At 45.5% G+C, this 12144-nt stretch overlaps 4 non-coding genes and 1 pseudogene across 4 annotated transcripts; all 5 read right to left on the reverse strand.

The window, feature by feature from the left end:
• On the reverse strand, positions 1 to 189 carry LOC141228397 (U2 spliceosomal RNA). Its single transcript, XR_012295285.1, has one exon. It is a non-coding gene; the product is annotated as a U2 spliceosomal RNA (small nuclear RNA).
• Positions 190 to 6786: 6597 nt separating this feature from the next.
• Positions 6787 to 6979, reverse strand: LOC141228362 (U2 spliceosomal RNA). The gene has a single exon (XR_012295276.1). It is a non-coding gene; the product is annotated as a U2 spliceosomal RNA (small nuclear RNA).
• A 2118-nt stretch (positions 6980 to 9097) lies between these two features.
• Positions 9098 to 9231, reverse strand: LOC141228471 (U2 spliceosomal RNA; annotated as a pseudogene).
• A 1109-nt stretch (positions 9232 to 10340) lies between these two features.
• Positions 10341 to 10531, reverse strand: LOC141228767 (U2 spliceosomal RNA). The gene has a single exon (XR_012295568.1). It is a non-coding gene; the product is annotated as a U2 spliceosomal RNA (small nuclear RNA).
• A 1109-nt stretch (positions 10532 to 11640) lies between these two features.
• On the reverse strand, positions 11641 to 11831 carry LOC141228768 (U2 spliceosomal RNA). The gene has a single exon (XR_012295569.1). It is a non-coding gene; the product is annotated as a U2 spliceosomal RNA (small nuclear RNA).
• Positions 11832 to 12144: the final 313 nt, after the last annotated feature.

Here is a 12144-nt window from a genome sequence, read left to right on the forward strand (position 1 = left end):
AAGGGGTGCACCGGTCCTGGAGATACTGCAATACCAGGTCAATGCGTGGAGTGGACAGAGCAAGCTCTTTTTCCATCTCCCTGTTCTAAAAATCCATTTAATATATGGTCCCCAGATAGGGGACGTATCAGATATTAAACTGATAAGAACAGATAAGGTTTCAACGCAATTTTATTGATTCAAAAGTATATTTACAAAGGTTTTAAAAAAGAACATTTATAACATTACAATAAAATGATAAAACATGATAATAATCAATTCAAGTTTTTTGTAAAAACACAATTTACCATCATAAAACCATTGTAGCAATTAAGAAAATCATAATTACAGATGTACTTGGGTTTATTTAATTACCACTAATTGTGTTCCATAATTGTACACACCACATAGAAGCCGCTTCTTTTGCTCCATACAGTTTTTTATCTCTGAGATAGTAAATATACATTTCACTTAAAGCAATTTTTATACAGTCTGTTGAATCAATATGATCATGTTTGAAGAGTAAAATATTTCTAACTTTCCACATGGCATTTTTAAAACAATTAATAATAATCCAGGCAACTCGGAATTGTTTAAAATTTGGACACTTAAAAAGACCATAAAATACATAAAAGTGATTAAAATCTTTCAGGCCACATGCCCATTTTAAAAGTGGGCCTACCTTTCTCCAAACCTCCTGTGCAAAAGGACAATTCCAAAAGAGATGCAATACAGACTCACTTTCCCCGCATATATCTCTTGGACATTTGGCTCTCGCCACCAGCCCCCGCCTATGTTGAAACTCACGGGTAGGGAGGCACTGGTGGACGATAGCCCAGGCAAGGTCCTTGTGTACATTTGCAAGATATTTCCCGTACACATTTCGCCACACCGTTTTGGACCTTGCCTGTGAAAAATTGGAGACAGGAATTGTGTCCTCAGAGTGTCTGCAAGCAATAGATACCTTCCTTTGGTCCCCCAATATATCAGGCTCCAATTCCTGGAGACCTAAAAGTCTGACCGTTTTCTCAAGTATCACATACTGTTTAGGTGGGCACAGGAGCACAGGAGAACTTAAAGGTAGGCTAAACCACCTTTTAAAAATCATTCCTGCTGCATATTTTAAAAAATAACTAAAAATGCCATCAGATTTAAAAACCTTAAAACAGAAGCAGAAATACTTTATATGGAAAAAGGTAAAAAAATTGGGTACATCTTTACCTCCATTAGATTTACATTTGTACATCAGATCTCTTTTTAACTTTTCCATTTTTGAACCCCATAAAAACATAAAAACAATTCTTGTTACTTTCTTGATTTGTAAATTGGAAGGGGGAAACACCATTGCAACATACAACATAATGGGAATTAAAACGGCTTTAATAATTAAAATTTTACCTTCCATACTAAGGTTCCTTAAATTCCACAATGAGATCTTTTTTTCTATTTTATCCATTGCAGAATCCCAGTTAGGGTCCCCCTCATTGGCTTGGTTAAAAATAATTCCTAAAATTTTTATGTGATTTTTCTGTATCACTATCCCAGGGGTCAAAGAGGAGTCCCATCCCCCCACATTAAAACAGTCACATTTATCTATATTTAATTTAAAACCTGAGGCTTCACAGAAAAATTGTGTGTTTCTCAATACCCTCCTCAGAGATGTGGAATCTGGACATAGTATGGTAACATCATCCATGTAACTTAGGGCTTTAAGTTGCATACCCCTACTCCCGGGAATAGGTACCCCTTTAATTACTTTATCTTTTCTCAGTATGGTTAATAGTGGTTCCATAACACAGATAAAGAGCAGTGGTGAGAGAGGGCACCCTTGTTTCACCCCTGATAATAGAGGAACCCCCTTCGTTAAAAACCCATTTACAGAAATTTGACTAAAACAAGAATGATATAAAAGCATAATGCGGGTTAAAATTTTCTCTGGAAACGCCATTTTTTTAAGAACCATAAAAAGAAATTCATGCGATACCCTGTCAAAAGCTTTTTCAAAGTCTAAGGATAAAATAGCAAGGTTTTGACTTCTCTCTTTTGAATACCATATGGTATCCCTAATTATGTTGAGGGACTCAGCTATGGTTCTTCCGGGAACACCACATACCTGGTTAGGGTGAATTAATTTGGCTATAAAGGGTTTTAAACGGACTGCAATAAGTTTAGCTAAAATTTTATAATCAAGGTTTAAAAGCGTAATAGGCCGCCAGTTTTTAAGTTGGCTCCTATCCCCTTTTTTATATATTAAAGATACCAGACCTCTCCTCCAAGATGGGGGTAATTTATTAGTATTAAAAGCTTCTTTAAACAATAAAAACATATCGTTCTTTAAAATTCCCCAAAAAGTCAGATAAAACTCAATCGGTAGACCGTCTTCCCCAGGGGCTTTCCCACTGGAGAAACTTTTAAAAATCTGTAAAAGTTCCTCACTGGTGAGATCCCTAGATAAAACACCCTGGTCTAAAATATCTAACTTAAAATCAAGGGAATTAATAGCATACTCTAAAAAGGATGGATCTATAACTTTAGTGTTAAAAAGAAGTTGATAAAAATTAAAAGCTTTTCCTAACATACCCTTAATATCATTTTCACCTTCAAGATTTAGGATTGCGTCCCTCCTCCCCATTACCTTTTTGAAGAAGAATCGGGAGCATTTCTCTCCTTCCTCCAGGTGCTGTACATGGGAGTTAAAAATTATTTGTTTTCCTTTTTCATTAAGAGCATTTTTTATTTCAGACTTAAGATTTGCAATATCATCATCCACATCAATACCAACTTCTTTTAGTTTAAAGAGTACTTGTAATCTCATATTAAAAACATAAAACCACTGCTTTTTCTTTTTTGCTTTCATTTTCCCTGCCTTAATAAAAAATTATTTAATCTTAGGTTTAATGCTCTCCCACCAATCCAGCATTGTGGCGTGGGGGTCTCTCTTTGATTGCCAGCACTGGTAGGCCTGCACAAACCTCTTTTGAATATCAATATCCTCTAGGAGAGTTGTATTTAATCTCCATGGGCCTCTTGAGGTATTTTGTTCCCCTGCTAACTCTAAAAACACAGATAAAACTTTATGATCAGAGAATAAATTAGATAAAAGAAAACATTTACAAGGTTTAAAGGCAGTAGAAGCAAATATGAAATCAATTCTAGAAGAAACTCTTCCATTGGACCATGTAACACCTGGATCCGCCGGCAAGAGTTCCTTCCAGCAGTCCTGTAATCTAAAATCATCAATTAAACTTTTCAACAAATAGGAGGTACGGTCTTTACGATTCACATCCCCACCCTGCCGGGATTCCCCATCACGTAAACAATTAAAATCTCCTCCCACTAGCAGGGGGGTTGACCCAACACAAAATAATGGCAATATTTCAAGTAAATCCGCCCTTTCCTGCTTCCCAGGAGGAGCGTACACATTTAATAAACGTAAAGAAAGTCCATTAAAAACAAGATGTATTAAAATAGCTCTGCCAGGTATAATTTCAGTCACAGATTGAATGATGGTAGAATGTCCACGGCAAAGTAGTCCAACTCCGGCAGCACGACAGTCATTAGCACCGGACCACACAGAAGCGCCCAGTTTCCAGTCTTCTTTTAAGTCCTTATAATTTAAATTACTCTGTATACCACATTCTTGTAGAAAGCAGAAATCAAAGTCCAATGTCTCTAAATAAGAAAATAAAGCAGCCCTACGTGTAGGGCTCTTTAGGGACCTCACATTTAGTGAGGAGATTTTAAGAGGAACAGACATTAAGAAGAATCAGGATCTGAAGATGGGAAGAAGTCAATACACGGCACCTCCTCCTCCGCATCTCCAGGGGTCAGGATTTGTTTAATATTACGGGGATCTGAAGCAGGCAAAAAGGCATCATCCACTTTTGGCTCCTCATCTGGACCTCGACATCCGTGTTTTCTTTGGATATCAGGTTGCTTTACGTCCTCCCGTTGCCTTTTCAGAGGCTGGGAGCTGTCCATCTTTTCCAAGTCCTGTGCATCTGCAGTCCTCATGGCGGTCTGGTCTATGGAACGGGTGTCATCCCTCTGGGTCGTCTTGTCCTCTGGTCTGGTCACGGAACTACTGCGACTTCTGGTTCGAGGACCAGGGCTCGACTGGGTCTTAGCCGGGTCCTTTTTACTTCGCGCCCTAGAGGTCTCTCTTTCCGACACACTGGTTGATCGATTAAGGAGCGTACCCTTTTTGCCCTTACCCAAGATCACCGATGATGGTGTGGCGAATCTGGGTGCTTGCTTAATCGGGGTACTAGAGGTCTCCTCAGTTCCACATAATGCCGGTGGTGCATTCATGCTGGATGAGGACCCTTCCTCTTGACTCTGAGATACGGCAACATCTAGAGCCAGAACATCGATCAATTCCACAGAGAGCGAACCCTCGGTTAATCTTATGGAACCCCTACGACCGTCCTTCTGTGGAACTACCAGCGGGCCCTCTGGCGGAGCCGTTGAAGGATTTGGTCCGGACCCGTCAGCGTGCGCCAACCCAGGTCCAGGGGCAGGTGTAGTAATACTCCCTCCGAAGTATTCTTGGATAGTCAGTTGACCTGACTTAAACATGTCATATGTTTTTGACTTTTTGCTCGGACAATTCCTGAAGGCGTGACCTGCCTTCCCACATAGGTTACATACGATCTCAGAGTCACACGTAGCGGAGGTGTGCCCACTCTTACCGCACTTGTTGCAAAAGACTACATGAGCCCTTGTACAATTTTCTCGTGTATGCCCATATTCATGACAATTCCGGCATTGAAGGGGCATTCCTGGGTAGCGTAGGAATCCCCTGACATTACCAATGGCAAAATTAGCAGGCGGGTGGTGAAGACCACCAATGCCGCTCTGATCTGGATGGAACTTCACCAGGTATTTCCTCTTCCCATTCCAGAAGCGCTGGGAGTTGAGGATATCATGTGAGAAGCGCACTGACTTGCAGTAACGCTTCAAAAAGGTTTCAATATCGCCCTCAGAGACGAATGGGCTGTACATGAAGATCACCAAGGGTACTTCCTCTTCACCATACAGGAAGTCAAAGCTCAGCCCGTTCAGTCTCTCATCGTCCTTGTCCGCAACCATCAGTGCTGCATGGATATTATCACAGCATGATTTAGCCATAAAGGAAATGGTATATCGCCCACGGAATTCCTGATCGTAAAGACACAGGATCTTATCTCGCTCCAGGTGGAAGAACCCAAAAAGAATCTCATGCACGATGTACTGCAGATTCTTCTCATGGCGCTGGCATTCATCCACCATGATTCTAATGGACTGTCGCAGTGGAGTCTCCCCCACCGCAAATCCAAAAGAAAAAGGCATTTTCGGCCCTCAGGGACTAAGCCCTCCCCCAATAGTAACAAGGGAATGAATCCCACAAAAGCAGGAACAAACCCAAGACCGAGGGAGGGGTACCCCAAGAACTTACACAGCCCACTAAGCGATAAAGCTCAGCAAAGGAAAACGCCCTTATTTCCTCGGGTCGCCCCGAAGACAAGACGCGATCGCTCCCCGTTGTCCGGGGACTAAGCCGACCTGCCAATAGCTGCAAGGGGGTGAAGCTCCCTCCGTTAAGAGAGAGCGATCCCCCAAGGCCAACAAGTCGGGTACCCCAGGCACCTCCTAGCCGAGACCAAGGCAGCAACCGTTAGATCACTGCACCTGATCCTAGCCAAAAGGCCGAGAAGCGATAACCAGAATTGGTTTCGAACTACGGAGCCACCCAAGGATCCTGAAGAGTCCATTTGTGGAGATGAGCTCCTGGACTCCCGTTAAGAAGACATGTTGTCAACCTCTAGATCCCTTACATGCCTGCACTTTTCGGCTTGCTGCTGCTGCAATCCACGCATTTTAGATCTGCATAACTCCACCTCTTTAAACACAGCACCCTCACCCCTGCTGTTCCCACCCGCCTCAACACCGTTGGAAGGGAGGAGAACCAATTAAGGCGGGGGTGGGGTGGAACGAGCAGCTGTCTACCCTTAGCAGGAGGGCTGCTGATTACTTACCTCTCCTGCTGCTGCTGGCTGTCCAGCAGCAGACTGAAGGTGGCTGCTGCTGTGCGCAGGTATATAAAGGCTCAGAGCCTATTATGACACGCGCAGCCAGCGTTCCATTGCCACATTCCATCTACTGCAGGCAGGATACCTGGCTGGCTGAATGTCGCTGAGAAGCTCACAGTGACCGCCATAAGCAACAGTTTAACAGAATGCCACAGACTAATCAACCAAACTTTTTGGGTTGGGTTCTCTTTTATAGTCTGCAGGCATTAATTGAAAGAAGTCAGTGTTCCAGCAGAGGGAGACAACGTTTCAGAAAAGGCATTGTAGCAAACCAAAAAAGAAATTTTAAGCGCACCAGAGTAACCAGCGCACATACCTGTTAGCTCAGGTGAGTTTAAAAGACTGCTGTTGATAACAAGGGCATTTGCTAAATAGATGGTGTGTGTGCAACAATATACTGAAAGGTCAATTATATTGTGCAGCTTATCTCACCACCTGTAGTTATTTAGGTGAAAGCTCCAAAATGCTTGCCTAATATGTCTGTTTATCCAAAAGGAAGTAAAGAGGGAGAGCTAGAAAGATAGCATTGCGTTACATTACATGGCAATGCAATGCACAGTTGCTGAAGTTGAACCAAAATGAGCTTGTCATCTGGCTTCTGCAACTTTGAACATGAAAAATCCAATGAGGAGAAGAAAAGCAAAGCCAAAGAGTCCATCCCAAAATCCGACAAACAAGCAAAATGAACAAAAAACATTGAATTCAATACTTTCTGATTTTAGAAACTGCATTAAAGAAGGGGTGCACCGGTCCTGGAGATACTGCAATACCAGGTCAATGCGTGGAGTGGACAGAGCAAGCTCTTTTTCCATCTCCCTGTTCTAAAAATCCATTTAATATATGGTCCCCAGATAGGGGACGTATCAGATATTAAACTGATAAGAACAGATTTTTTGATTGAATATATCTTTTATTAGCAGAAAAAATAAGTTAACAGACAGTGTCGCAGCCCAGTACACACAGAATTCTACATCATATTTACATAGCATGAGGATACGACTCACTAACTAGACACATCACACCCCTATGCTACACAAAACACTCAATCTGAAAGAAAAAGCATGTCAATCAATACAGTACGACAAACCGTGATAAGGGATGGGGATTGGGAAAAAGGGGATGGGGAGGGGAAAATCACAGGCCCGAAGCTTTATTGAAAGACAAGACACATAAGGGGAGAGGGGGAGGAGGGGTTTAGTCCTCATCCTCGTCCTCCGGACCGTCCATGATGGAATAGTCTCTGAGCAGGCTGTGGATCAGCCTGCGGCAGTCCTGGATGGACATCCTCTCCCTCCTCAAGATGAGCCGGTTCCTGGCGACCCAAACGGCATGCTTGAAGCAGTTCATAAGGCGCCAAGCCTCCTGGATGGCTCCGACGGTATGAACCCCAGGGAAGAGTCCATAAAGCACAGAATGGTGCGATAGGCTCGCCCTGGGGACAGAGTTCCTCAGGTCGTCCTCAAGTGCAGTCAATAGGCGCTGTGCAAATCCGCAGTCCCAAAAAGTGTGCAAAGATGTTTCCTCCACGAAGGGGCACCTTGGGCAGTACCGGGTCTTGCACAGGTTCCGGGCATGCATGAATGACCGGACGGGCAGTCCGCCCTGAATCGCCATCCACGACAAGTCCTTGTGCCCGTTGGTCAGCCTGTCAGACGACACATTTGTCCACACAGTCTCCAGCGTGTCCTGGTGAAGTCCTGTGATGTTCTCCACGTCATCCTTGGCTCTGATTAGCTTGTGGATAGTTTTGGGCTTCCACAAGTCGGGCTTGAGTCCCTCCAGTTGATGCTCCCCCACAAATCGAACGACGTCTCCGTAGAACCATGGCGTCGTCCAGTTGTAGGGGAAGGAGCTGTCCCACTTGTCCCAGCCGAGTCGCCTCCAAAGAGGAAGCAGGAAGAAGCGAGACATGGACCTGCCCGCGGAGCCATTCTTGACTTGCAAAGTCCGGCGGACACAATCACACACAAAAGAGGATCGCAGGAGGGTGGGGATATCTGGAACGCCCTTCCCACCCTTGCGAGGCTCCTTGTACATGACGGCCCGCCTGACTCTGTCCATCTTGGAACCCCAGACAAAGTGAAACACTGTCCTGGTAATGGCCCTACACACAGTGACGTGTGGGGGCCAGGCCTGCGCCGTGTACTGCAAGACGGGCAGGACCTCATTACGCAGGACGAGTGCCTTACCCTCACAAGTGAGGTGTCTGAGGCTCCAGAGTCCGATCCGTTGCTTCACCTTGGCCAAGCGTTCTTGCCAGGACTTGAGGGCCGCTCCTTCCTTCCCGAATCAGACTCCCAGCACCTTGAGGAAATCTGGTTGAATGTTGAAGGGGAAGGGGGCGGAGGAGGCCGGCTGCCAATCCCCGAAGAGCATGGCTTCCGACTTCCTGCAGTTGACTTTGGCCCCTGAAGCCCGGCCGAACCTCTCACACGTCTGGACGAGGGCGTCGACTGAACCACGATCAGCGCAGAAGACGGTGACGTCGTCCATGTAGAGCGAGCACTTGACCTCGTGTCGTCCCGGACCCGGTGCGGTGATCCCTCTGATCTCTCCATTCTGCCGGATAGCCTCTGCGAAGAGTTCTATAACACAAACAAAAAGAAGAGGTGATAGAGGGCAGCCTTGTCTGACCCCAGAGAGGACAGGGAAGGGGTCAGTCTTCCAGCCGTTCACCAACACCGAGCTGTGGATATCAAAATACATCAGACGGACATACGAACAAAACATGTTACCCAAACCTAACCGGTGCAGAGCTCGGCCCATGAACTCGTGGGAAACCCGGTCGAAGGCCTTCTCCTGATCCAAGGAGACCAGGGCCGCGTGTGCGCGGCGGACCTTGATGTACTTGACCGTGTCCCGCACGAGAGCGAGGCTGTCTGCGATGCGACGTCCAGGGATGCCGCAGGTCTGGTCCGGGTGGATGATCCGTCCGATGACCGTCTTAAGTCGTGTCGCCATCGTCTTGGCCAGGATCTTGTAGTCCACGTTGAGCAGAGTGATGGGACGCCAATTCCTCAGGTCGCACCTCTCTCCCTTCCGCTTGTACAGGATCGTGACCATTCCTTCCCTCAAAGATGGAGGCATTCTACCCTCCACCACCATCTCCTCGTACAGGTCCAACAGGTCCGGATAAGAACAGATACTACACTTGATCTTAGCCAAAAGGCCGAGAAGAGATAACCAGAATTGGTTTCGAACTACGGAGCCACCCAAGGATCCTGAAGAGTCCATTTGTGGAGATGAGCTCCTGGACTCCCGTTAAGAAGACATGTTGTCAACCTCTAGATCCCTTACATGCCTGCACTTTTCGGCTTGCTGCTGCTGCAATCCACGCGTTTTAGATCTGCATAACTCCACCTCTTTAAACACAGCACCCTCACCCCCTGCTGTTCCCACCCGCCTCAACACCGTTGGAAGGGAGGAGAACCAATTAAGGTGGGGGGTGGGGTGGAACGAGCAGCTGTCTACCCTTAGCAGGAGGGCTGCTGATTACTTACCTCTCCTGCTGCTGCTGGCTGTCCAGCAGCAGACTGAAGGTGGCTGCTGCTGTGCGCAGGTATATAAAGGCTCAGAGCCTATTATGACACGCGCAGCCAGCGTTCCATTGCCACATTCCATCTACTGCAGGCAGGATACCTGGCTGGCTGAATGTCACTGAGAAGCTCACAGAGACCGCCATAAGCAACAGTTTAACAGAATGCCACAGACTAATCAACCAAACTTTTTGGGTTGGGTTCTCTTTTATAGTCTGCAGGCATTAATTGAAAGAAGTCAGTGTTCCAGCAGAGGGAGACAACGTTTCAGAAAAGGCATTGTAGCAAACCAAAAAAGAAATTTTAAGCGCAGCAGAGTAACCAGCGCACATACCTGTTAGCTCAGGTGAGTTTAAAAGGCTGCTGTTGATAAGAAGGGCATTTGCTAAATAGATGGTGTGTGTGCAACAATATACTGAAAGGTCAATTATATTGTGCAGCTTATCTCACCACCTGTAGTTATTTAGGTGAAAGCTCCAAAATGCTTGCCTAATATGTCTGTTTATCCAAAAGGAAGTAAAGAGGGAGAGCTAGAAAGATAGCATTGCGTTACATTACATGGCAATGCAATGCACAGTTGCTGAAGTTGAACCAAAATGAGCTTGTCATCTGGCTTCTGCAACTTTGAACATGAAAAATCCAATGAGGAGAAGAAAAGCAAAGCCAAAGAGTCCATCCCAAAATCCGACAAACAAGCAAAATGAACAAAAAACATTGAATTCAATACTTTCTGATTTTAGAAACTGCATTAAAGAAGGGGTGCACCGGTCCTGGAGATACTGCAATACCAGGTCAATGCGTGGAGTGGACAGAGCAAGCTCTTTTTCCATCTCCCTGTTCTAAAAATCCATTTAATATATGGTCCCCAGATAGGGGACGTATCAGATATTAAACTGATAAGAACAGATACTACACTTGATCTTAGCCAAAAGGCCGAGAAGCGATAACCAGAATTGGTTTCGAACTACGGAGCCACCCAAGGATCCTGAAGAGTCCATTTGTGGAGATGAGCTCCTGGACTCCCGTTAAGAAGACATGTTGTCAACCTCTAGATCCCTTACATGCCTGCACTTTTCGGCTTGCTGCTGCTGCAATCCACGCGTTTTAGATCTGCATAACTCCACCTCTTTAAACACAGCACCCTCACCCCCTGCTGTTCCCACCCGCCTCAACACCGTTGGAAGGGAGGAGAACCAATTAAGGCGGGGGGTGGGGTGGAACGAGCAGCTGTCTACCCTTAGCAGGAGGGCTGCTGATTACTTACCTCTCCTGCTGCTGCTGGCTGTCCAGCAGCAGACTGAAGGTGGCTGCTGCTGTGCGCAGGTATATAAAGGCTCAGAGCCTATTATGACACGCGCAGCCAGCGTTCCATTGCCACATTCCATCTACTGCAGGCAGGATACCTGGCTGGCTGAATGTCGCTGAGAAGCTCACAGAGACCGCCATAAGCAACAGTTTAACAGAATGCCACAGACTAATCAACCAAACTTTTTGGGTTGGGTTCTCTTTTATAGTCTGCAGGCATTAATTGAAAGAAGTCAGTGTTCCAGCAGAGGGAGACAACGTTTCAGAAAAGGCATTGTAGCAAACCAAAAAAGAAATTTTAAGCGCAGCAGAGTAACCAGCGCACATACCTGTTAGCTCAGGTGAGTTTAAAAGGCTGCTGTTGATAACAAGGGCATTTGCTAAATAGATGGTGTGTGTGCAACAATATACTGAAAGGTCAATTATATTGTGCAGCTTATCTCACCACCTGTAGTTATTTAGGTGAAAGCTCCAAAATGCTTGCCTAATATGTCTGTTTATCCAAAAGGAAGTAAAGAGGGAGAGCTAGAAAGATAGCATTGCGTTACATTACATGGCAATGCAATGCACAGTTGCTGAAGTTGAACCAAAATGAGCTTGTCATCTGGCTTCTGCAACTTTGAACATGAAAAATCCAATGAGGAGAAGAAAAGCAAAGCCAAAGAGTCCATCCCAAAATCCGACAAACAAGCAAAATGAACAAAAAACATTGAATTCAATACTTTCTGATTTTAGAAACTGCATTAAAGAAGGGGTGCACCGGTCCTGGAGATACTGCAATACCAGGTCAATGCGTGGAGTGGACAGAGCAAGCTCTTTTTCCATCTCCCTGTTCTAAAAATCCATTTAATATATGGTCCCCAGATAGGGGACGTATCAGATATTAAACTGATAAGAACAGATACTACACTTGATCTTAGCCAAAAGGCCGAGAAGCGATAACCAGAATTGGTTTCGAACTACGGAGCCACCCAAGGATCCTGAAGAGTCCATTTGTGGAGATGAGCTCCTGGACTCCCGTTAAGAAGACATGTTGTCAACCTCTAGATCCCTTACATGCCTGCAATTTTCGGCTTGCTGCTGCTACAATCCACGCGTTTTAGATCTGCATAACTCCACCTCTTTAACCCCTTAATAACATCTGACGTACTAATACGCGTCTGTGCCCTGGGACTTAAGAGCCAGACCCGTATTAGTACGTCATCGCGATCGCGCCCGCACACAGTCTGTGCGGGCGCGATCGCCGCCGGGTG

This window comes from Phyllobates terribilis, unplaced genomic scaffold, assembly GCF_046119375.1.
Source record: "Phyllobates terribilis strain yellow unplaced genomic scaffold, ASM4611937v1 Scaffold_437__1_contigs__length_1545540, whole genome shotgun sequence".
In the NCBI taxonomy this organism is placed as follows: domain Eukaryota; kingdom Metazoa; phylum Chordata; class Amphibia; order Anura; family Dendrobatidae; genus Phyllobates; species Phyllobates terribilis.